This window comes from Pinus tabuliformis, chromosome 8 (genome assembly GCF_031772625.1).
Source record: "Pinus tabuliformis cultivar Carrire ecotype Pingquan chromosome 8, CPIR1, whole genome shotgun sequence".
Taxonomy (NCBI): domain Eukaryota; kingdom Viridiplantae; phylum Streptophyta; class Pinopsida; order Pinales; family Pinaceae; genus Pinus; species Pinus tabuliformis.
The window spans coordinates 859,307,861-859,333,292 of record NC_142294.1 but is presented as its reverse complement, the minus strand read 5'-3'; the positions used below and the strand labels follow the sequence as shown (position 1 = coordinate 859,333,292).

Sequence of the window (25,432 nt, the reverse complement as noted above, 5' to 3'; positions counted from 1 at the left end):
AGAAAGTTGTCAATGAGACTGCCTGGGATGTAGATCAGAGGTTAAAATGTTTGATGGGACAAGCCAACTTCCAGATCTTTGATGAATTGCACAAAGAGTGGTATATAGTTGCGCTATTGCCACACCTCAGATTACCACTATTGCAGCAAAAGATTGGGACGCGGGTGGAAGCATTAGAAATCATGATGAAATTAGAAGATTCACCGGTACAAGATACTCACATAGGGGTTCAACATATAGAGTTCCAGCTGGAAATCTTGCATATGGAGTTGCAAGACTTGAAGAAAGGAAAGGACATTTGGTCTAAGATGCACATAGAAGTATGGTGCCTAAAGTGTAAAAAGGAAGTTCACTATAAGCACTAATGTCCTGTCTATCCTGATTATTTGGCTAGTGAAGGTCCCAATCCTTTGAAGCCAGAGCCTAATGTTGGACCAAGTACCAAACCGAGCTTATGGTGTAGTATTTGCCAAGTTACATGTAAGCACCTGACTAATAACTGTTATTTGCTACAGAAATATGTGCAGTCACGGCAACAATTATTTTGTAAGTTTTGACAATCAGTAGGACATGATGAGAGCCATTGTCGCAGTTATGACTTGATGATAGATCGAACCTTGGCATATAGGATGCAAGATGAAGGTCATGTGTACGAAGATAATGGTTCACCTGTGGTTTGCAAAGTATTTCAAGGTCGAGAACATGGTCAAGGAGGAGGCGTTGGACGAGGATGGGCTGAGATCATGTGCTATAATTTTGGTGAAGATGGACATTATGCACAAGATTGTCAAAATCCCACTCACTCCTCATGTCAGTATTGTAAACAGTTTGACCATGTGATATAAGATTGCCCTATTTTAATGGCTAAGATGCAACAAAAGAAGAATCAACGGAGAATATAGAGCAGAAGGTAAAAAACATGTGGCAGATACATGGGTTAGAAAGGCAGGAGAAAAGAGTATTGGGTTCAATATGCAGAAGGAAAATGAAACTTTCTTAGAGGTGAAGAAGAGTTTCTTGGACACAGGAGCTTCGACATCAAAGATGCAGATGCGACTAGTACAAAGGAAGAACACTCCTAAACTAATTATTGCGACAGAGAACCTTGATTCAACTGTTTTGAAGTCCTTTCTACAAACGGGTATGAAGTTGCTAAGGGACCAGAAATTAGTGGAAGGGTTGCAATAATTGATTAAAAATTGTGTCAGTAAAGAGAAGTCACAACCTAAACAATGTGCAGTAAATAAGGTCAATAAAAATAAGAAAAGGACTAGCCAAGAAATGTGATTAACTGCGCAGATTGGCGAATTTGAAATGGATCAAGTAATTATGGACTTAGGATCAGATGCAAATGTGTTGCCGAAGAAGACTTGGTAGTGGATGGGGAAACCAAAGCTACAACGGTCACCAATTCAGCTGTGCATGGCCAATCAGCAAAAGATTATCCTAATGGGTCAGTTGCAAGGTGTTATGGTGGATATGGAAGGAGCAAGCGTGAGGGTGGACTTCGAAGTCATTGAGATTGTGGAAGGCAGTAATGCGTATCTATATTTTCTCGAAATTGATTGGGTTTTGATATAGATGCCATAGTCAATAAAAAAAGGAGTTTGGTATTTGAAAAGAAGAGTACGAGGCTCGTTGTTCCCTTAGATCCCTATAAAGTAGCGCAATATACAAAACTCGTCCATGAAGAATACGGTGATGAAGATAATGATAACATCTACAAGTTAACTGCACGTGATGAGGATTGGATCGACCCCACCGCAGATGGACGAATAAGCTGGGAGAAGGATAGTTCATGACATTTAGACTCGGATGAAGAATTGGAGAAATAGTAGAACCAGTTGCACGAAGTTTCTACTATCCATTGTAATAGATTGACAAAATATCTTCGTTGCATATCAACCAAGGTACATAACTTACCTTATTATGATGGGATAGGTGATGTCAGCATATTTATGGATAAATGTGAAAGGGATGTACAGTGATTCCAGACCTTGGATATAACTTTGAGGGCTACACCTACACACTGGTGGGGTACACATAAGGATAATATCGGAGATTGGAGGGAGTATCAACGATTGATGAGGCTCAATTTTCGTCATGCAAACACAAGGATCATACAGAATTACAATGGAAAGATGATCCTCGAGATCATTTCTCTCATTGGACTAAGTCGTGGGGTGAAGAACCTCGACCAGAATAGGTAGATGTATTTGTTCACACTTTGGATGTGATACCAATGAATTGGTATCTTGAAATGGAGTTGCGCCATGGTACCGCTGATTGGAATGATATGAAGGAAAGTTTTATATTGACCTTTAGCTTTGAGAATGGCTTTCCGTGTATAGATGATTCCCTACAAGAAAATAGAGAAGCAATTTTTCGGACACCTAAGGAGCCAATGACTTGGGTATAAGCTGACTAGAACATGCAGTTGCAGCATGCACTGGAATGTTATAATATGACCATTGTAGAGGGCAAGGAAGATCCGTGCAGCATTAATATTCCCAAGTCAAAATGATAGCGCAAAGTGGCAGGACCAGATGTTGAAATACCTGATCTAACACAACCTGTTAAGATGAGGCAATTCAACATAGGCATAGAGGTGGAGCCCAATTTCGCGCACATAGGAGATTACTGGGATGAAGATACAGTAGGAAATGTCATCAAGTTACTGCATGACTACCAGGAGTTGATCCCAATGATGTTCACAAAGTTAAAAGGCATAGTGGGAGACCTAAGCATCATTAAAATCACTTTAAAGCCAGATGTGAAGCCTGTAAAACAATGGTCGTATAGGCTCAACCTAAAGTACAAGGAGAAGGCAAAGGAGGAACTTGAGAAGATGATCATAGCTGGCATAATCGAACCTGTGGAAGAATCTGACTGGGTGAGTCCAATGGTAGTATGGGAGAAAAAGAACAAGGGAGAAATAAGGATCTGTGTCGACTTAAGGAACCGGCCCGGTTATGGAAAAAAAATATTCTAGGTTATCTTTAAGATGGTTCTACGCACATTCATCAACCAAAGGTAACGGCTATCACCCGCATTATTTCAACAATATAGCAACATTGCCGACTTTAAAGTGGATTTTCACAGTGTCTTTATTCGCACCAAGAAATATTTGGAGAAGGTATGGCATGAGCTACCATACTTAGTTTCTGAAGATGACATCTTGATGGTCATCAGTAAGTGGTCGAGTAATTGGCTTACCCCAACAAATGTAACAGTGACAGAGAAGGCAAGCACAAGTAAGACCACTACAGGTACGCAGGCCGAAAAATCAGTGGCCAAGAAGGATACCGAGAAGGTGCCTCTAACAGTCACCGTTGACCTTGAGGAAAATACTATCAAGTGCATAGTAGAGCAGGAGACTAGTGAGGGGGAACAGGGTGGTGTAGACCCTATTATGGACATGAAGGATGTTGATTCCATGTTTATAATAAAGAAGTGGCAGAAGTAGAGTGTTGGTGGTGCGTGGAAGAAGAAGAAGTCAAATAAATCAACCAACATGGAACCTTTGGTCCTATTGTGTTGTATAACAACCCCCATGTGGTAAAATCCTTTAGATAACAAATGGGGATCCTTTAGAAAATAATTTGATTGAAATCCATTAAAATCTAAATAAAAATCCAAGAACCACACTACATAGTGAAATCGTATTTCGCAAATTCTTGTGTGCAACACTTAACGTTATCATTTGAAACATCATTGATTTGCGATATGCGCAGAATCTTGGAATATTCCTTTCCAGTCAAATCATGTTAGACCTTTTGCATATCAAAAAGCAATAAAACATGTTAAACCTTCCTTTACGTATTGCGATATGACGATGGACCCAACAAATGAATTAACAGTAATATCAAAACATGTTCACATATGTTAGATCGTAAACTCGCATATCGCAAAATCGCAAAACTCAAAATCAAACTATTATGTGACATTGTGAATAGTCGATTTGCAAGAGAATTCAGACCCACTGGCATGTCATTAAGCTATATTTCATGTATTAAGGATGGTACGTTAGAAAATTTTGATGATCTACTCCGAAAATATCGCTGGAAATAGACTACATTAATGTGAGTTAATCTGAATCTTACGTGGATATTGTTTCATTTTATGGATATTTATGATCCCACGGCTCAAGAAATTCGATGTCTTCTCACCATTATGGGTGCATTTAAGTGTTTCAGTTTCATTAATTTGAATAAGGTTTTCATATTTGCATGTCATTACAGTCTATTTCTCATCCTCTACACTATCACTCTCATCTTCTTTATGGTGACAGGACTATAACAGAGCCTCGATTACTTGGCTTGATGGTCAAGATGAATAAGGGAAAGGTTACATAGTCCACAGCTGAAGATGTACTGGAATCATCACCTTTATTTTCTTATACAACTTGTCTACTAGAGTGTGGCGTTGGCTCCTAGGAAAATGTTTATGATATATTTGAGAAGGAAATACAAAAGGAAGAAATGATAGATGATATTCAATCCTCAAACGCTTCTTATCCTGAGGTCACATGCTCTGTTCTACATAAGGTAGCAGCCAAGTCAAAATTATTACCCTACACTAATATGGTGAAATAGTTATTTAAAATGTGAACATTGAAGAGAGAGAATTCGTGACCTCAAGGAATGTGGTCATCGGCTCTTTTAAACCAGAGGATATCAAAAGAATGTATCATTTACCTCAACTACAAAAGGTTTACGATAAAGCATTTGTGGAGAAATATGCTGCTGAAAATGAAGAACCCTCTAAAGTTATAAAGAAAAGGAGGTCAAATGATAGCAAGCACAATATGGATAGAACTAGTATGTATTCGGTATCCTCTCTTATCGCTCCTTATTTATACATTGCTCCAATTCTATGTAGATTATTTGGATATGTAGACGCTACCAAATTTTCAGTTGAATGGGTGCCTCTCATTGATGCTGCTTCTAATTCTATAATAATGGATTGGGCCACAATTTTGTCAAATAACTTAGCCCACCATATCATAGAATATAGGAGGAACCATTTTGTCACTACAATAACCATTCCTCAATTTTATATGTGTGTCTATGTCATGGATGTTGTGTGTTTCATTTTTCCCTTTCCAATTATGGGATGGAAGTGGCTTCCTCAGGATTCCACGCCAATTCATGTATATCATAAAGCCCTTTGGAAATCTTGTTTCAATGAACATTTCTATCAAATTTGTCAGGGGGTTATGCTCCCTATTCATCAGGCTATCTTTGACAAGAAAGCCCCAAGGTTATCAGAAGAAGCCAAGGTTGAAATTAAACCTGTGGCGAGATGGTTTGGAGAAGAATTATTTACATATATCAGAGTTTTTGGAAGTACCGCTCCACCACATGTACTTCTGTGGTATGTCCCTGATAAATTATTAGCCAGAGAAATTGCATACCAGATAGTTAGCAAGGGCGTAACCAGGTCTCTCAAAGAGTCTAAAAAATCTCTCTAGCCCACTTTTCCACTTTGGTGTGGTGTTTATTGTTTAAATGACTTCATACATGCACAGGTTGAAGTCAAACACATTCACAGTTTGAATCTTGTTGAGTTTCGAGAAAGGAAATATGACCCTATTAAGGTCGTATATGATTTTACCTCGATTGTTAAAGTTAAGGCAGTTGTTCATGAGGATGATCATTTTGACGATATTTTTGAAACAACTTAACAAATTTCATAGGTGCAGAGTTTACCTACCCTTAGACTGAATCCAACCGAATTAGCATAATTTAAGGAATACATGTGTCAAAGGTTAATGCATGTGCCTTTGAATCTACTTAAAATAATCCCACGGGAATCTCAGGAAGAAAGGGTTTCTACTAATGTCTCGGAGAAGGATGCAAATAAACCATCCAAAGATGTTGAATCACAAAAATATTATGCTATAGAGAAAGACATTGAAGAACCTTCCAACAAGAAGAGTATTGAGAAGGGAATTTATCAGGACCAAATGCACAAAGAATGGGGATAGTTTGAACAGATCATCAATTAACCACAGGGTGGTATGATTCAAACACAAATTTTTCCGAAACACCAAAACCTCCTGAGAAATCTTCAGAAAAATCTCTCACTACTTCAGAGGATATGAAATTTATTCCTACTTTTCCTTCTTCAGAGATTGTTTTGAAAGAGGAGGAAATTCCTCCTTCAGATATTTTCTATAGTCCCAAGCATCGCGCAGTCATGAAGAGACAAAGGAAAAAGAGAAAGATCGACCATACTATTGTTATATTTCTAGGAAACGAGCCAATGGACATTGTTCTAAAAGATACACCTATAGATCCATCCAAAAATTTGGCCAACTATCTCAGTTTCTAGGAGATTATGCTTCTGCAACAAATGAAAAAGAAGAAGAAGTAAGAAATTTGATCAAAGAAAAGGAGGAAAGAATAAAGAAGCTAGAAGATCAACTCACAAAAGAAAAGGTGAATACATAGGAACAGATTAAATCATAGCTTGAACAAATGCAACAAAGTTTTGAAAGCCTAAGACTTCAAAGCCAAGTAGAATTAAATTCCAAAGACACTGAAATTGCACAGCTACGATTTAATATAGATCAAATAAAGGATTACCCAAAAGTTGATGAATTCATCAAAGAAGCTTTAGAAATCAATGTGTTGCTATCAAAGCAACAATCAATCTTTTGTAAGCAATTAGTAGAGATTAGTCCATTGTGCCAAGAAGTTGATGCATTAGTGAGTCAATTCACAGATGCTAAAATCAACTTTGAGGAAATAGATGAGAATATTTCAAACTTGATCACATGGCAAGATAATTCAAAGGGAAAAATAACAAAATTGCCAAAGATCAAAGAATCTCATAAGGACATTCTCTTTACTAATTGGGAAATCCAGTTAAAACAGGTTGAAAGGGCAGTTTCTAGTGCAAGCAAAACATCAAACAATATGATACAACTATTAATGATAATCTTTGGTATGCAGGTTTTATTCAAAAATGTTCACCAGGAAATCTGCCTGAGATCGATGATTTGCAATCAAGTTGGCATGAAAGTCTTGCAGCAAAAGAACAACGGATCAGATAGTTGTTGCATTTAAATTGGGAAGCTTATTGGTCATACCTAGTAAAACCGCATAGTTAATTGATGGCCCTATGATGCTTAACCAATTCTATCATCCATATGTCGCCATCACTTTCAGATACAGTTTATGCGGGACAAGTAAAGATAAGCATTAGGCAACCTCCAGGAGTTCAGGTGATCATAGATATCTACGAGAAGTGGAAGCAAATCAGAAGCCAACACCAATCAAGATCACCTTTTTATGTTTTAAATCAATTTTAGTTTTTCATTTTTGGCATTGATTCTAAGGAGAGTCGTTTTACTCCTCAGAATTTAGTGCTTAGCTATTTTTGTAATATTTTTTTTATATTTAAACCCCTTTCATGTATTTAGAAAGGGGTCTGAAAATTTTATTTGAGACCCTTTAAAAAGCATACAATTTTGTAATTTTTAAATCAATTCTTTAATTTTGAAGATCAAGTCCATCAAATTTTATTTGAGAAAGTTTGCTAAGAATTGCACTTCTTTTTTTTTGTGATCGATCTTCAAGAAAACACATGGATTTGTAGCTTTATTGTCTATGGATCAATCATCTCTCATCGAGTACTTTTACCATTGCGTAGTGATTGTTTTATGAACTGTTAAGTTGTTTCTTCTATATGTACATTGTTTGTCAATTATGTTTTAATACAGCCTGTTATTCCTTCACTTTTGAAATATAGCTGAGTTTTCATCCTCTTTATTTTTTAAAACCAAAATTATGTTAGATATTTGATGCAATACGTTTTACAGTCAATCATTTCGATTAACTATTTAATTGAAATAGTTGTTTTACGAATGTTTTATACTTCTTGTATTAATAATCTTCAATATCATTCAAGGTAGTCATTTATCTAGATTGCACAAATATTGATTTAAGCCCGGGTAATAGATATATATATCTATCTAGATATATATATATATATATATATATATATATATATATATATATATATATATATCTATATATATATATATATATATATATATATATATATATATATATATATATATATATATATATATAGATATATATATATATATATATATATATATATATATATATAGTTTGATTCTTTTGTTAAAACCACCCTCATCTACCAAATTAGCTTTGATAATCAAATGCATACCCCATCCTTCCATCTTTTAGATTGGGAAATTGGTCCCATAAATCCAATTGAAGCCACCAAACCAAATGGATAAGGGACGGTATTCAAGTCCCCGACCAGGTGGTTATCCCCCATGTTGTCGCAACGAATTTCGAGGCTTCAACATTTTGGCGCTAGAAGGAGGGCCAGGGCTATGAATGGCAAGTAAATCTAAATTGGAAAGCCATTCTAAGAGTAAAACTCCCTCACCATCACCTCCAACTTCCCGGTCACATTCCAGATCTCCAAATCCCAGACGTGAAGTTGTGAAAAAATCTCTAAAATCCACTAGTGTTTCCCCAAAGAAATCAGATCAACCTTCTTCTGCAGAAACTCTTGAAGTACAATATTTAATCTAAAAATTAGAAGGGATTTCTCTGTCTCAAGAAGAATCTAAATTATCTGAAGCCAACATTTCTTCATCCTTTCCTTCCTCTCGAAGATTAACCAGATCACAAAGTGAAAAATTTGGAATACCTCCATTTGAATTTCCTCTACCTCCTCCTCAAAGGAAAACCAAGAAATCTGAGTTTGAAACTCATAGTGAGATTCTTTCACCATCACCACAAACTCCTTCATTTATCTAATCATCTTCTTCACAAACTCACTTTATCCAATCATCCACTTCACCATCTCAAATAGCCAGTTACACTGGTACAGGAGCACAATCTTCCTCCATCCAATCACCTTGTAGTACTGGTGGATCTTCTTCCACACAGATACCCATAATGGCTCAAAGACCATGGAAAAATCCAAGATCTGTTCAAATGGTAGGACCATTACATCCATTACCTGCTCATCCAAAAAAATGGTTGCCAAAATTTAATCTCGATGATGGTCTTCCTGCTAAAGAGAATGTAAACAACTTCATGTTATCTATAAATCTAAATGGAGTTGTTGAAGAAGATGTTGTTGTACGATTATTTCCTTATACTTTCGAAGGATCAGCAGGATCCTAGTACTTTTCATTACCATCTGGTTCCATTGATAATTGGAACATGTTCCAAGAACAATTCCTAACCAAGTTTGGAGATGATCACTCAACATCTACTCTTCTTAATGATCTCTCCAACTTAAAAGGTGAATCTAGAGAGCCAATTAAGGATTTCAATTCACGTTTTAACAAATTGTTAAATAGAATCCCATTTGCACCAAGACCAATTGTTGAAGTACAAAATGAATGGTACATTTTTGCTCTCCCTTCAAATACAGCTATTTTTGTTGATAGAGCTGCTAATCGAACCTTGGCTGAGAATATGAAAGAAGCTATAGTTGTAGAGAAACGAATTTTAGCCTTGGAGAAGAAAATGCATTAGAAGAAAGAAAATCCAAAAAGGTCACCTTTAAAGATGAATACAAGAAGAAATAACCTAAATACCCTTTCAATCTTGAAGGTCTGCAAAAAGTACATACAACCATGTCCAATGAAATGGTTGAGATAAAGAAACAAGTAGCTGAAACTTCTTCTAGAAATCCTTTTAGACCTTTTAAAAGAAATCCAATCTTTGATCCTAAACCTCCAAATACCATATCAAATGTCGAATCAAATTTTGAAGAAGAAGAAGTATCAACAGCTGATGAACAAACTGATGATGAAGAGTTGGTTGAAGTACATGGAATGTGGGATTTCATTCTTCCTTTGTCAGACAATGAAGAAGAAGAAGCTTTACCTATTGCCACCAGAAGCAAGAGCATTACTGATTCACCACAGTCAAGTCAAAAACAGAAACCATCAACTCCTGTTGTCAAATAAAAAGAAATTAGTAAAAAATATTCTCCCAATTCTACTCAAACATCCCCACGTCAATCTAATCCATCGCCTTCAGCCAAAACCTTGTTAATTTCTGATGATATGGAATACAGCATAGTTGAAGACATGAAGAAGACTAAAGTTGATATTACGCTATATGAGCTTAGCAAGCTGAAAAATCAGCATAAATTATTTCTCAAGGAATTAAATGCAATTCCCATGTCTCCTCTTCCTCTTGTTGTAATTTCACAACCTGCTCAAGGAATGTGTAAGCCTCCCAATACTTCATCGGATAAAGTCAAATCAACTGATGTTGTTTTAATTGGTGGTAGATCTAATTCTCATACTCCTCCTTTTCCTTTGACTTTTGAAATCTTTAATAAGAATCTACATAATTCTTTAGTTGATTATGGGGATTCATCTAACATTATGCCAAAAACAGTCTGCGTGAAATTAAATGTTTTACCCAAGAAATTTGTTGTTCACATTGTACAGTTAGATCGAACACAATTCGAAGTAATAGGAGAAATTAATTTGGTTACCATCAGACTCTCTTCAAATACGAGAGTATGTCAAGTAATTGACATATTAGTCATTGATATTCCTAAATTTTATGGCTTGATCCTCAGCAGAGATTGGTCTAAAAATATTCATGGCTATTTCGCAACAGACTGGTCTCATATGTGGCTTCCTTACAACGGTAAGCCAAATCAAATAAGGGTTGACCAAGAGAAGCATTTAAAGTACAATGTGACTGAACTGGAAGGAAAAAATGAGCTCGTTTCATACAACAATAATATCATTGGAAATTATTCTGTTGAATCATTTTTGGGAAATTTTAATGCACTAACTTCAACTTTTCTGGAGAATTTTGTTACCTCAGAGATTGAAAATTATTCACAAACATATTCTTCTAGATGTATCAATTTTGTAGATAAATCAGTAGTTAATTCTTTGTTTTGGAAATTATTTTTTGATGGATCTCAATCTAATGATGGAGCAGGGGTAGGTTGCATATTACTTAGCCTTGAAGGAGATAAAACTATGTTGGCATGCAGACATGAATTTGAATGCACAAATAACACTGTTGAGTATGAGGCATCAATTCAAGGATTGTATAAAGCCATAGGTCTTGATATCAAATAACTCCAAGTATTTGGGGACTCTGAAATCGTGATCAAATAGGTAAGGAACACTATTCATTGCCTTTCTGGACATTTAAAGCATTATCAATCATTTTTCCAGGACCTTACCTCGCATTTCTTGGTATTTAATATCTCTCCAATACCAAGACTTCAGAATGCAAGTGTTGATCTCTTGGCTAACATTGCTTCCAAACTCATACCATCAGAAGATTATAGTCCTCACCATTTTTCTATAGATTTAATTTAATTTAGACCTTATATTCTTGCTAATATCACCAATTGGTGAGCTTTTAATGACGATCCAGATATCATAAACTTATTAACATCTGAAGGCTCATACAACGACCAAATAATAGATGAAGACCAACATGATAGTCAACTTAAACAAAAGACAAATGAAAATCCCATACCCAAATCTGTAGTTAAGCTGGAAGATATGTATGATCGTAAAGACAGATTCAAGGAACCAACTAATTCGAAACTTCAAAGTTCAACATTGAGGTTTGAATTAGTAAATATTGGAAGTGATCTTAAACCACAAAATATTAACCTAGGTCTTGGTCTTGCACCTGACGAAAGGTTATCCTTCATTCATTTGTTGAGAAGATATAGAAATGTTTTTTCTTGGAATTATGATTATCTTAAAACGTATGATACTTCTATCATATAGCACACTATTCCTTTGATATCCAATGAAAATCTTGTACAGCGGAAGTTGAGAAAGATTCATCTGAATTTGGAGGATCAAATCAAATCTGAATTAAACAAATTTCTTAAAGCCAAAATCATTTTTCTTGTTAGACATTCAAGGTGGGTTTCTAACATAGTACCAATTAGGAAAAAGAATGGTGATATTTGAATTTGCATAGACTTTCATAATCTCAACAAGGCTTGCGAGAAGGACAACTTTCCACTGCCTCCTATGGAACAGGTACTGCAGTTAGTTGCAAGTTCAGAATTAATGTCTTTTTTGGATGGATTTTTAGGTTACAATCAAATTCTTATACATCCAGATGATCGACTAAAAACCACATTCAGAACCAAATGGGGAACATACGCCTATCAAAAGATGTCGTTTGGATTAATCAATGCTGGTGTGACTTTCTAGAGAGCCATGGATATAGCTTTCAAAGGTCTGGTAAATAAAATTGTGGTCATTTATTTAGATGATATAACAATATATTCAAAGAAACGCAATAATCATTTAAAAGACTTAAAACAGATCTTTGAACGTTGTAAAAGGTACGGAATTTCTCTAAACCCAAAGAAGTCTTACTTTGCTTTAAGTGAAGGTAAAATTCTCGGATTTATTGTATCTAAAGATGGAATTCACATAGATCCTAATAGGATAAAATAAATTTCTGAAATATCTTTGCCTCACAACAAAAAATCCATGCAGTCCTTCCTAGGTCAAATAAATTTTGTTAAAAGATATGTCCTTGACTTTTCACAAATTGTTTTACCCTTGCAATACATGATCAAGAAAAAATCAGTTTTTAAATGAGGACATAGTGAGCGAGAAGATTTCGATCTTATCAAACAGGAAATTATAAATGCTCCCTCTTTAGCAACCCCGAACTTTTCTAATCATTTTATTTTATATACTTTTTCCTCTGAACATCCTATGCAGCCATTTTGACACAAATCAATGATGAGAAATTTGAAGCACCAATCTCTTTCTTTAGCTCCAATTTGCAAGGCGCTGAATTGAATTACTCAGACGTTGAAAAATAGGATTTTGTTGTTTTCAAATCTATAAATCATTTCATACCTTTTCTTCTTAAAGCACACGCTAAAGTAATAGTTCCATTCTCATCTGTGATAAATTTACTAGTGCAAAAAGAATTAGGAGAGAAAAGGGCAAATTGGGTGAAAGCACTGCAGGAATATGACATTGAAATTAAACCAGCTAAAATCGTCAAAGGACAAGGTTTTTGCAGGATGTTAGCAGGAGCTTCCAACATATCAGTAGAAGAAGATTCATGTAATACGGTGCAGATATATGAGGTAAATATAAACATGTATGAATCCTAATATGATGATTTAATTTTATATTTGAGAAATGGATTTTCTCCTCCTGAACTCAGCTATAAAAGGAAAATAGCTTTAAGGCTAAAAGATAATTAATATCAAATCATTGATAATGTTTTATTTCGAAAAAAATATGATTCCATTTTGCTAAGATGCCTTGAAAAATCTGAAGCAGAAAAAGTTTTGCAGGAACTCCATGATGGCCCAGTTGGTGGACATTTTGGAGGAGATACAACAACGCACAAAATTCTTCATGCTGGTTATTATTGGCCAACATTGTTCAAGGACACTCATGAATAGAAATGAAAAGTATGTCAAACAGTTGTTGGAAGACAAAGGAAACCAGCATTTCCTTTACACCCAGTCAACATTGAATAGCCTTTTGAACAATGGGGATTGGATGTCATAGGTGAGATTGTTCCTAACAATTCAAAACAGCACAAATACATTCTTACTACAATAAATTATTTTACCAAGTGGGTGGAAGAAATTCCACTAAGATTAGTCAATTCTGATGCAATTATTGAATTAATTGATCAATTTATCATAACCAGATTTGGCTTACCTAATGCACTCATGTTCGATAATGCATCTTATTTTTTTGGAAATAGTATGACAGAATTCGCACTAAAAAGAGGTTTTAAATTGAATTATTTTGCCAATTACTATCCTCAAGGGAACGGGTTAGTAGAGTCAACCAACAAAAATCTCATTAGAATAATTAAACAGACTATTGACCAAAGCCAAAAGAATTGGCACAAATCTTTGACATTTTCTCTGTGGGTAGATAGAATCACTAAGAAGGCCTCAGTAAGAACTTCTCCATTTAATTTGGTTTATGGGAAAGAATCTTTCATTCCATCAAATCTAGCTATTCCCTCTCTAGCCCTAGTACATTTCATTGAAGAAACTCGTTCTTCTTCATTACAATTAAGGAAAGATCAAATTATCAAATTAGAAGAGGAAAGAGAGAAAGAAAAGATCACACATATCTATCATCAACAGTTAGTTAAAACTTCTTTTGATGCAAGTTTAGTTTCCACCAAGTCATTTCAAATCGGAGATCTTGTCTTGAAATGGGACAAAGCACATGAGGAAAAAGGTAAACACACCAAATTCCAAAGACTATGGCTCAGACCATTTCAGATTGTGGAGCAAGTAGGCCCATCAACCTTCATATTACAAGATTTATCAGGAAGAAGAGACTATCTTCCTGTTAATAGGCTTATCTTGAAGAAATTTTTTTCTTACGAGATAACCTCTCCTAATTGTAACATTATCACATTGATCTTCTTTTATTTTTTTTTTCTTTCTAGGAAAATAAATGTTGAATACCATTTACTTTTGGCTTCACAATAAATATTTTTGAAATATTTTGATTTTTCACTTTTAGAAATAGAGATTGTTAAGGAAACAATTATAACATTTGAAAAATTAGCTAAGTTCCATGAATCTCTAAAATTTTATTTTCCACCAAAATTATTTATTCTTTGAAAAACCTCCAACTTTATAAAAAAAAAATTTCTACTTTCAGTTAAGAAAAGTATCTTTAACAAAGTAACGACTATTTGTGGATAAGCATCATTAACTCTATAATTGTCATCCAAAACTCTTAAAGAGTCAATGGTTCTCCCCATCCAGTAAACTTTTATCTTTTTAGAGTGTAATTCTAAAATATACTAAAACTTAAAAGATAAGAGGTCTCATCAAGAGCCTGCTTACCATGTTCATAGAGAAATAATATACTGACATTACCAGGACTGCATACCAAAACAAGGTAACGGCTTGAGATTATCTTAATATTAAGACAAGGGGTCTCATCACGAGACAACTTGTTCAGTTGAATTACAATCGGTGAATGGAATTATCATTATTTGGCCACCAAACCAAGACAATGACTTTTCAGTAATAAAAAGAAATTTTTTGCAAAAAAAAAAATTGTTTAAAAAAGAAAAAGAAAAAAGAGAATAAGTATATGATTTTGAATTTATCTCTAAAAACTGCATTCTTATATGGATGGAACACTGAATCATTGTTGGTTAAAAGGTAACCCTTTCGAGGCTATGGACGTTTGCTGGAAGCAGAGGCTCTACCTGTGACAAATGAGTACATTAAAAAGTTGATCTGCAAAAGCCCCCTACTTTATTTTTAAACTAAGTAAAGACTGATATAGACAAAGGAATTTTCATATTTAAGAGGATATCAAGTGAATTGTAATTAGGTGAGTTTGTTTTTATTATTTAGAGAAATGTTACTTATCTTAAATTTCATGCAATTCCTATTTCCTAAACTATCTTTACTTTGAATGTTTTAGAAATTTCAAAATTATCATAGATAACTAGTTCTTCCAGTGATTCGTCAATTGTTGTGTTGCACAAAAGCCCCATGTGGTAAAATCCTTTTGATAAAAAATGGGGACCCTTTAGAAAATAATTTGATTTAAATCCATTAAAATCTAAATAAAAATACAAGAACCCCACTACATAGTGAAATCGCATTTCGCATTTCGCAAAGCCTTGTGCGCAACATTCAACGTTATCATTTGAAACATAACCGATTTGCGATATGTGCATAATATTGGAATATTCCTTTCTAGTCAAATCATGTCAGACCTTTCGCATCGCAAACAGCAATAGAACATGTTAAACCCTCCTTTACATATTGCAATATGATGATGGACCCGAGAAACGAATTAACTGTAATATCAAAACATGTTTGCATCCATTAGATCACAATCTTACAAATCATAAAATCGCAAAACTGGCAATCAAACTATTATGTGACATTGTGAATAGCTGATTTGTGAGAAAATTTGCACCCACTGACATGTCATTAAATTATATTTCACGTACTAAGGATGGTACGTTAACAAGTTTTAATGATCCACCCTGAAAAGATCGTTGGAAATAGACTACTTTAATGTGAGTTAATCTGAATCTTACTCGGATATCGTTTCAAGTTATGGATATTTATGATCCTGCAACTCAAGAAATTCGATGTCTTCTCACCATTACAGGTGCATTTAAGTTTTTCAGTTTCATTAATTTGAATAAGGTTTTCATATTTTCATGTCGTTATAGTCTATTTCTCATCCTCTACACTATCACTCTCATATTTTTTGTGGTGACAGAGACTCGATTACTCGGTTTGATGGTTAAGATGAATAAGGGAAAGGTTACACAGTCCACAATTGAAGATGTACTGGAATCATCACCTTTATTTTCTTATACAACTTGTCTACCAGAGTGTGGTGCCAACTCGTGGGAAAATGTTTATGATATATTTGAGAAGGAAATACAGAAGGAAGCAATGATAGATGATATTCAATCCTCAGATGCTTCTTATCCTGAGGTCACATGCTCTATTTTGCTTAAGGTAGCATCCAGGCCAAAATTATTACCCTACACTAAAAGTAATTCATGACCTCAAGGCAAGTGGTCATCGGGTCTTTGAAACCAGGGAATATCAAAAGAATGTGTCATTTACCTCAACGGCACAAGGTTTATGATAAAGCATTTGTGGAGAAATTTGCTGCTGAAAATGAAGAACCCTCCGAAGTTATAAAGCAATGGAGGTCAAATCTTAGCAAGAACAAGATGGATAGAAATGGTATGTATTTGGTAGCCTCTCTTGCCGCTCCTTATTTATACGTTGTTGCAATGCTATGTAGATTATTTGGATATGTAGATGCTACCAAATTTTTAGTTGAATGGGTGCCTCTTATTGGTGTCACTTCTAATTCTATAATAGTGCATTGGGCTAGAATTTTGTCAAATAACTTAGCCCACCATATCATAGAATATAGGAGGAACCATTTTGTCACTACAAGAACCATTCCTCCATTTTATATGTGTGCCTATGTCATGGATGCAATGCGTTTCATTTTTCCCCTTCCAATTATGGGATGGAAGTGGACTCTTCAGGATTCCACACAAATTCACGTATATCATAAAGCCCTTTGGAAATCTTGTTTCAATGAACATTTCTATCAGCTTTTTCAAGGGGTTATGCTCCCTATTCATCAGGTTGTCTTTGACAAGAAAGCCCCAAGGTTATCAGAAGAAGCCAAGGATGACATTCAACCTATGGTGAGATTGTTTGGAGAAGAATTATTTACATATATCAAAGTTTTTGGAAGCACCGCTCCACCACATGTACTTATGTGGTATGTCCCTGATAAATTATTAGGCAGATAAATTGCATACTAGATAGTTAGAAAGGGCATAACCAGGTCTCTCAAAGAGTCTAAAAAATATCTCTAGCCCACTTTTCCACTTCGGTGTGGTGTTTATTGTTTAAATGACTTCAGACATGCACAAGTTGAAGTCAAACACATTCATAGTTTGAATCTTGTTGAGTTTCGAGAAAGGCAATATGACCCTATTAAGGTCGTATATGATTTTACCTCGGTTGTTATAGTAAAAGGCATTTGTTCATGAGGACGATCGTTTTGACGATCTTTTTGAAGCAGTTGAACAATCTTCACAGGTACAGATTTTAGTCATCATTAGACTTAATCCAACCGAATTGGCAGAATTTAAGGAATACAGATGTCAAAGGTTAATGCATGTGCCTTTGAATCTACTTAAAATAATCCCACAGGAATCTCAAGAAGAAAGGGTTTCTACTAATGTCTCGGAGAAGGATGCAAATGAAGCATCCAAAGATGTTGAATCACAAAAAGAGTATGTTATAGATAAATACATAGAAGAACCTTCCAACAAGAAGAGTACTAAGGAGGGAATTGATCAGGACCAAATGTAGAAAGAATGGGGATAGTTTGAATAGATCATCAATGAACCATAGGGTGGTACAATTCAAACACAAATTTTTCCCAAAACACCAAAACCTCCCGAGAAATCTTCAGAAAAAACTCTCACTACTTCAGAGGAATTCGAAGTTATTTCCTGCTTTTCCTTCTTTAGAGTTTGTTTTGAAAGAGGAGGAAATTCCTCCTCTATATATTTTCTATAGTCCCAAGCATCACGCAGTCATTAAGAGACAAAGTAAAAATAGAAAGATCGACCATACTACTATTAGTTTGCCAGACAATGAGCCAATGGACATTGTCTAGAAAGATACACCTATAGATCCATCTAAAAATTTGACCAAATTATCTTAGTTTGCACAAGCTTATGCTTCTGCAACAATTGACAAAGTAGAAGAAGTAAGAAATTTGATCAAGGAAAAGAAGGAAATAATAAAGCAGTTGTAAGATCAACTCACAAAAGAAAAGATGAATACACAGGAACATATTAAATCACTACTTGAACAAATGCAGCAGAGTTTCAAAAGCCTAAGACTTCAAAGCCAAGTATAATTAAATGCCGAAGGCACTGAAATCGCACAGTTGCGATTTACTGTAGATCAAATAAAGGATTACCCAAAAGTTGATGAATTCATCAAAGAAGCTTTAGAAATCAATTTGTTGCTATCAAAGCAACAATAAATCTTTTGTAAGCAATTAGTAGAGATTAGTCTATTGTGCGAAGAAGATAATGCATTAGTGAGTCAATTCACAGATGCTAAAATCAACTTTGAGGAAATAGATGAGAATATTTCAAACTTGATCACATGGTAGTACAATTCAAAGGGAAAAACAACAGAATTGCCAAAGACCAAAGAATCTCACAAGGACATTCTCTTTACTGATTGGGAAATCCAGATAAAATAGTCTAAAAGGGCAGTTTCTAGTGCAAGTGAAACATCAAACAATATGATAGAAATTATTAATGATAATCTTTGGTATGCATGTTTTATTCAAAAATGTTCACCAGGAAATCTGCCCGAGATCGATGATTTTCAATCAAGTTGGCATGAAAGTCTTGCAGCAAAAGAACAACGGATCAAATAGTTGTTGCATTTAAATTGGGAAGCTTATTGGTCATACATGGTAAAACCGCATGGTCAATTGATGGCCCTATGATGCTTAACCAATTCTATCATCCATATGTCGCCATCACTTTCAGATACAGTTTATGTGGGACAAGTAAAGATAAGCATTAGACAACCTATAGGAGTTCAGGTGATGATAGATATCTATGAGAAGTGGAAGCAAATCAGAAGCCAACACCAATCAAGATCATATTTTTAATTTTTAAACCAATTTTAGTTTTGCATTTTTGGCACTGATTCTAAGGAGAGTCGTTTCACTCCTCAAAATTTAGTGCTTAGCTATTTTTGTAATATTTTTTATATTTAAACCCCTTTCATGTATTTAGAAAGGGGTCTGACAATTTTATTTGAGACTCTTTAAAAAACATACACTTTTGTACTTTTTAAAGTTTTTCTTTAATTTTGAAGATCTAGTCCATGAAAATTTATTTGAGAAAGTTTGTTAAGAATTGCACTTCTGTTTTTCTATGATCGATCTTGGAGAAAACGCATGGATTGCAAATTTATTGTCTATGGATCAATCATCTCACATTGGGTACTTTTATCATTGCATAGTGATTATTTTATGAATTGTTAAGTTGTTTCTTCTATATGTACATTGTTTGTCAATTATGTTTTAATACAGCATGTTATTCCTTCACTTTTGAAATATAGTTGAGCTGTCATCCTCTTTATTTTTGATAAGCAAAATTTTGTTAGATATTTGATGCAATACGTTTTACAGTCAATCATTTCAATTAACTATTTAATCGAAATAGTTGTTTTACGAATGTTTTATACTTCTTGTATGAATAATCTTCATTATCATTCAAGGTAGTCATTTATCTAGATTGCACAAATATTGATTTAAGCCCAGGTAATAGTAATATATATACATATATATATATATCTATATATATATATATATATATATATATATATATATATAGATAGTTTTATTTTTCTATTAAAACCACCCTCATCTACCAAATTAGCTTTGATAATCAAACTCATACCCCATCCTAGCATCTTTCGGATTGTGAAATTGGTCCCATAAATCGAGTCAGAGCCACCAAACCAAATGGATAAGGGATGGTATTCAAGTCCTCGACCGGGTGGTTATCCCCCATGTTGTCACATCAAATTTTGAGGCTTCAACAGGTCCTCACATAAGGGGACTTTGAGGAAATTGATGACACCATCTGCGTTGCGACAGAGGAGATGTGGGGGAATATTGAAGATCAATACAGGGCAGTATTGACAAAGGTCCAGTAGAGCCTTAAATAGTTGCAGGTTCAGATGAGGGTGATCCAAGCGAGCATGGTTCAGGCGAGCGAGAATCTAGCGAATGTGGTACCTTTGACAGCCGAGCTTACTGCAGACCTCTGAATCGTACATTTTTCCGAAGTCTCACTACACATCGAGGATGTAGAAGAAAGGGAGAGTGCACAAAAATTAAAGAATTTGAGCCTCAATCTTGAGGCGCTCCCCCTTCATATGTTGCATGAGCTACATCAGGGCATCACATATTAGCTCAAGATACAGTAGCAGTGAGCTCTATTAGTCATCAATGAAGTCAAAATCAAAAACCAACAGATGTTCGAAGAAAAGAATAAAGTGATGCAATATCATGAGCAGGTAGATGCACGCATCCAATAGCTAGAAGAGGCCATAACCAAATTATGCAGTGAGCTTCTAGAGCTCTAGATCCTATCTGAGGCAGCTTCAGCAGAAAAGATTCAGAAACTAGCAACAGTCGTTAGAGAATAGAAGGAAGAGGTGGGCAAGGTTAGATTTGAACTACAGTTGATGCAGATTACAGAGCTTTAGTTGAAGTTGTATCCTACAATGCCACCAGAATTTCGAGAGCAGTGTGAAGCTGCCATAAAAGATGCTACAGCATAGATAGTGACTACAGTCTAGGACTGTAGTCAACTTTTTGAAGATACAATGGAAGTGTGGGCTTCGCTGTAGGATGACCCACATGTGAAGAAGATCAAAGTGGAGATTAGATACAAGCAACTTCATTTCAATGAGATTAAATAAATGATGCGGACCTTAGCACCTATGCAATGGTTCGCTCGTCTTCACGAAGGAACACTTCTATTAGAACAGATTGATGAGCTACGAAGGAAGGCACAGATCATCTTCGTGTGGATCCAGCCTTGGGAAGATGAGACCTACCAACACTCATAGGAAGTAGAAGGAAAATTTAAGAACATGCAACAAACAAAGAGGATAATCGGCCTCACAACTAAAGGGTCGAAATAGAGAAGCTCGTGGATGAAGTTTGACAGCCTACAGAGCAATGCACAACAATGCTCCATCTATTGAATTCTGTGTACAAAGGCCTGAAAGCAAAGATCAATGACGTACCAACTGAGTGACTCGAGGATGAATCGCATCTTTGTGTTGGGGGCTTGTTGGGCAGGGGTCCCCTAGGTCTAAGTTATGTCTGAGTCATGTAAAGACTCTACATTTTGAGGAGTGGAGCATGAGTAGTGTAGGGTTATAAGAGTTAAAGGGGCTTTATGGTGGGTCAAAGCCCCTTCTTTTGTAAAGGGATGGGATTATCTAGAGGATTTTGAGCTCCACCCATGGTTTGCAGACCATGGTATTGTAAGGGTGAAAGCATATATAAAGGGATTTTTTAGCAAGTCTAAGGTAATGAATCAATCAATCAATTGATGAAAATCTCTGAGTTTGTTTTTGTGAGATCTTTCTGTGGTCAGTTGAAAGGGAAGGCTCTTGCAGCTATGTGTGTGGAGACCTTGGTAAGTTTGTAGCTGTGTGCGTAAGTCCTTACGTTGTGTGCGCAAGGTCAGAAATATTGTATCCATAAAGACTTGAAATAATAAATAAGAATTGAGATAGATGTGTGTATTTCCATATGTTTGCATAGTTTATGTGTTTTAGCCTATTTATGATTCGTTTTCGTACATTTCTTTTGTAATTGTATTGTGAAGGTTCAAATATTTTTTTATATTATGAATAATACATGTTATATTAGTTATGCGCAGTTCGCTAATTTGTTAAGTAGGAAAACACTTTACGACTATAACAATAAGGTTAACGGTTCGCAAAGGTCAAATTAAGCCCTAAATTGTTAGAAACATTATAGCCACACTACAATAGTCCCTCTAGATGCATAAACCTAGTAGCATCCCCCAATATCACTCCAGGTAAGACTGTGCTCTGCGCAAGCAGGTCGTTACCAAAAGGGTCGGTGGTATAGGGTTTTGTTGGTTAGCATAGCTAACTCTGAACCTGGGTCTAAGCCCTTGAAGCCAACAACAATTTTGAAGTAACGGACCTTTGGGGATCTTGGGAATAAACTCAACCTTAGGCTGAGGTATCTATAGGGTACCGTTGGATAATGATAGAGGCTCGATGGAAGCTTTAGGTTAGGACTTAGTTGTTGACTTAATGGGTGGCTTGTCATACTGGTGCAATCGAGTCTAAAGGTTGACTTTCTCATTATTTACCTCATCAGAATTCATCATAAGAATATGATTATCATGGTGACCAGATGGGGGGAATGGTTGAGCTTCCTGAACTTGTGTAGGTTGGGTAGTTATTCATCCTTGGTGAGGGAAAGAATTTGTAAGCACTGCTGGTTGAGATGTGTTGAAAAGTGTGCAACAAGAAATGCTTGTTGAGAATGCAACAAGATGATGGAGCTTAGTGAAAAGAGTCACCTTCACTATGTGGGCCCGCAGGCAAATTATGGCGCAAGTTCTATTTATGATCACAGTGTGGATGATCACAGTGTGGGTGATCACAGTATGAGTGATCACAGTGTGGGTGACCACAGTGTGGGTGACCACAGTGTGAGTGATCACAGTGTGAGTGATCAAAGTCTATTTTTAGACTGGTTGTCAAAAATAGAAAAGTCAAATATTATTGTCTCATAATAATATTTGGACTATGTTAGACTCCGTCTTGTATGACAGTGTGAGATTGATTCTTCTTCAAAACCCTGTTTTGAAGAAGAAATCATTAAATGTGTTTTTTAGAATATGTAATTTGTCAAAATGTTCCAAAGTTCTCCAGCTCTTCAAATGGCAGCGGTTTCATCAGCTCCTATCCCTGCAAGCAGACAAAGAAAAAGCCCTCATTCAAAATCAGTAAATTTAAAAAGGGAATTAGAAAACAGAGTTGGTAATAATGTGTTGGAGCATAATTGGCAAAGAATATTGCAAAGAGGATTTCATCAGATGGTGGCAGTGCACTCATCATTGATTATGGACAAATATGGAAGGCGCCCACTTCTAATGATTACTGCATGAGGAATGTGCATAAGCTGCTTCATTATTGGATCATTCTACATACAGGGACATTTTGATGGGTCTTCTCTTCTACTTTTTTTCCACTGGAAAAATCAGTAGGGTCTTCTCTTCTACTACTTGCAAGAAAATTATCATTAATTGGTCTTTTGGGTTATATTGCAACATTTTCAATGGGCATGGGTGGAATTCCATGGGTCATAATGTCTGAGATATTTCCTTTGAATATGAAGCGTATTGCTGGCAGTCTGGTGTCTCTCACAGCTTGGTTTGGTTCATGGATTGTCACCCTCACTTTTAATTCTCTCTTTTCTTGGAGTTCTACAGCTTCCTTCTTTATATTTTGCATATGGCTTTTCTGAGGTTCATATCATCGCACTCTGTGGCATCCAAGGATCGTATATAATCTCTGTACCTGTGGCTTGCATCTATGATTATAATGGTTCGATTTGTTCAGAATCACAACTTATTGAGGTGTTGGAAGTCCTGTATGAGCAGTATACACAATATTTGACTTACTGCAAGTATTCTGATTTATCTCAAAACACAGGGAAATGCTACAGAACTATACTGTTCATGTTTCCATCTAGTAATCATTTCCCTTTAGCTTGGCATGAGAATCAACAGATCGAAGAACCGGTAACTATGACTGTGACTCTTAACATGCTCGAAGGAGCCACAGGCTGTTGTATTTGGTCAGCAAATTTGTTCCTATTTGAGTTTTCGTTCTCTCATCCACAACTTTTTTTCTAATAAATCTTGTTTTGAGGTGGAATGGCGATGACTATGTTCAATGTTGATGAGTCTGTTCGATCCTTTGCTCAGTCCTCAATGGTAATGGCATATTCAAAAAAGTAGCCTCTTTATCTAAGTACAAAATACCATTCTTAAAAAATATGATGGCAGGTTTAAGGACATCTTTCAAGAAGTATATGAACAGAACTGGAAGGACAAGTTTGAAAAAGCCAATATTTGGTATGAGCATCGGCTAATTGATGACATGGTAGCTTATGCTCTTAAGAGTGAAGGCGGGTGGTAAGACTATTGAAGCTGAGGCTGCACATGGAACTGTCACAAGACATTTTCAAGTTCATCAGAAAGGGGGTGAAACTAGTACCAACAGTATTGCTTCAATATTTGCCTGGACACGTGGACTTGAGCACAGGGCAAAACTCGATAATAATGAGAAGCTGTTGGATTTTGTGCACAAACTGGAGGATTCCTGCGTTGAGACAGTTGAGTCTGGGAAAATGACAAAGGACCTTGCCATTCTAGTTCACGGGGCAAAGGTCTCAAGGAACTTTTACTTAAATACAGAGGAATTTATTGACGCTGTTGCAGAAAATCTCAATTCAAAGATTCTTTCATCTAAAGTGGTTGTACAATGACATTTTGTTACAAGGATATAGTTCTGCAGTATTTGCAAGAAGTATAATCCTCTCTTACGAAATGTTAAGGGAGATGTATGAGAACCAACCATGCTGACAACTATTTTACGTCTTGCCTTGAGGAAACCGATGTAATTAGTGATGTTTGAATATATTCAGGTTGTGTCCTACAGGCCCTGGTATCTGGCTATATGAGCGGAGGACTGTATTCACGTAATGATGGCAAGCGCTGGATAAAGCCGATGGTTCTTACGGCATCTCTCTTCCCATTTATGTGCTTTGGCATTCGATTTGTACTGAACATCATTGCCATATTCTATGGTTCTCTGGCTGCCATTCCTTTTGGCACTATGGTGGTGGTAGAATGCCCACAATGTGAATGTAATAATTCTAGTTTTAACCAGTGAAGCTCGACACTTCATTGTGGGCATTCTGCAAATCAAGTTTATTCATGTGTAGTTTTTGTCTCTTTACTGTTACTCTTCTGGATGATAGTGCGAAGGTGTGTGCGTATTGTTCTGGACAGAGTGCGGCAGAATTGTTGCAAGTGTTACCAGATGAGTCCTGTGCTTGGCCCGAAGATGGAGCAGCGCCCCTTCTCTGCACAGCTCGAAACCAAGAAGTTCACTTTCAATGTGATGGCAAAACAGATGATGAGCTTCAATCATGGGGAGCCTGAGACAGACAGGATTTTGTTCCATGATTTCCGCCAGCGATTGTTGGGATCCTTTGGAG

At 35.8% G+C, this 25,432-nt stretch overlaps 1 pseudogene; it reads left to right on the top strand.

The window, feature by feature from the left end:
* The first annotated feature begins 24,083 nt into the window (after positions 1–24,083).
* LOC149238276 (isocitrate dehydrogenase [NADP] pseudogene) lies at positions 24,084–24,819 on the top strand (annotated as a pseudogene).
* The last annotated feature ends 613 nt before the right edge of the window (positions 24,820–25,432 follow it).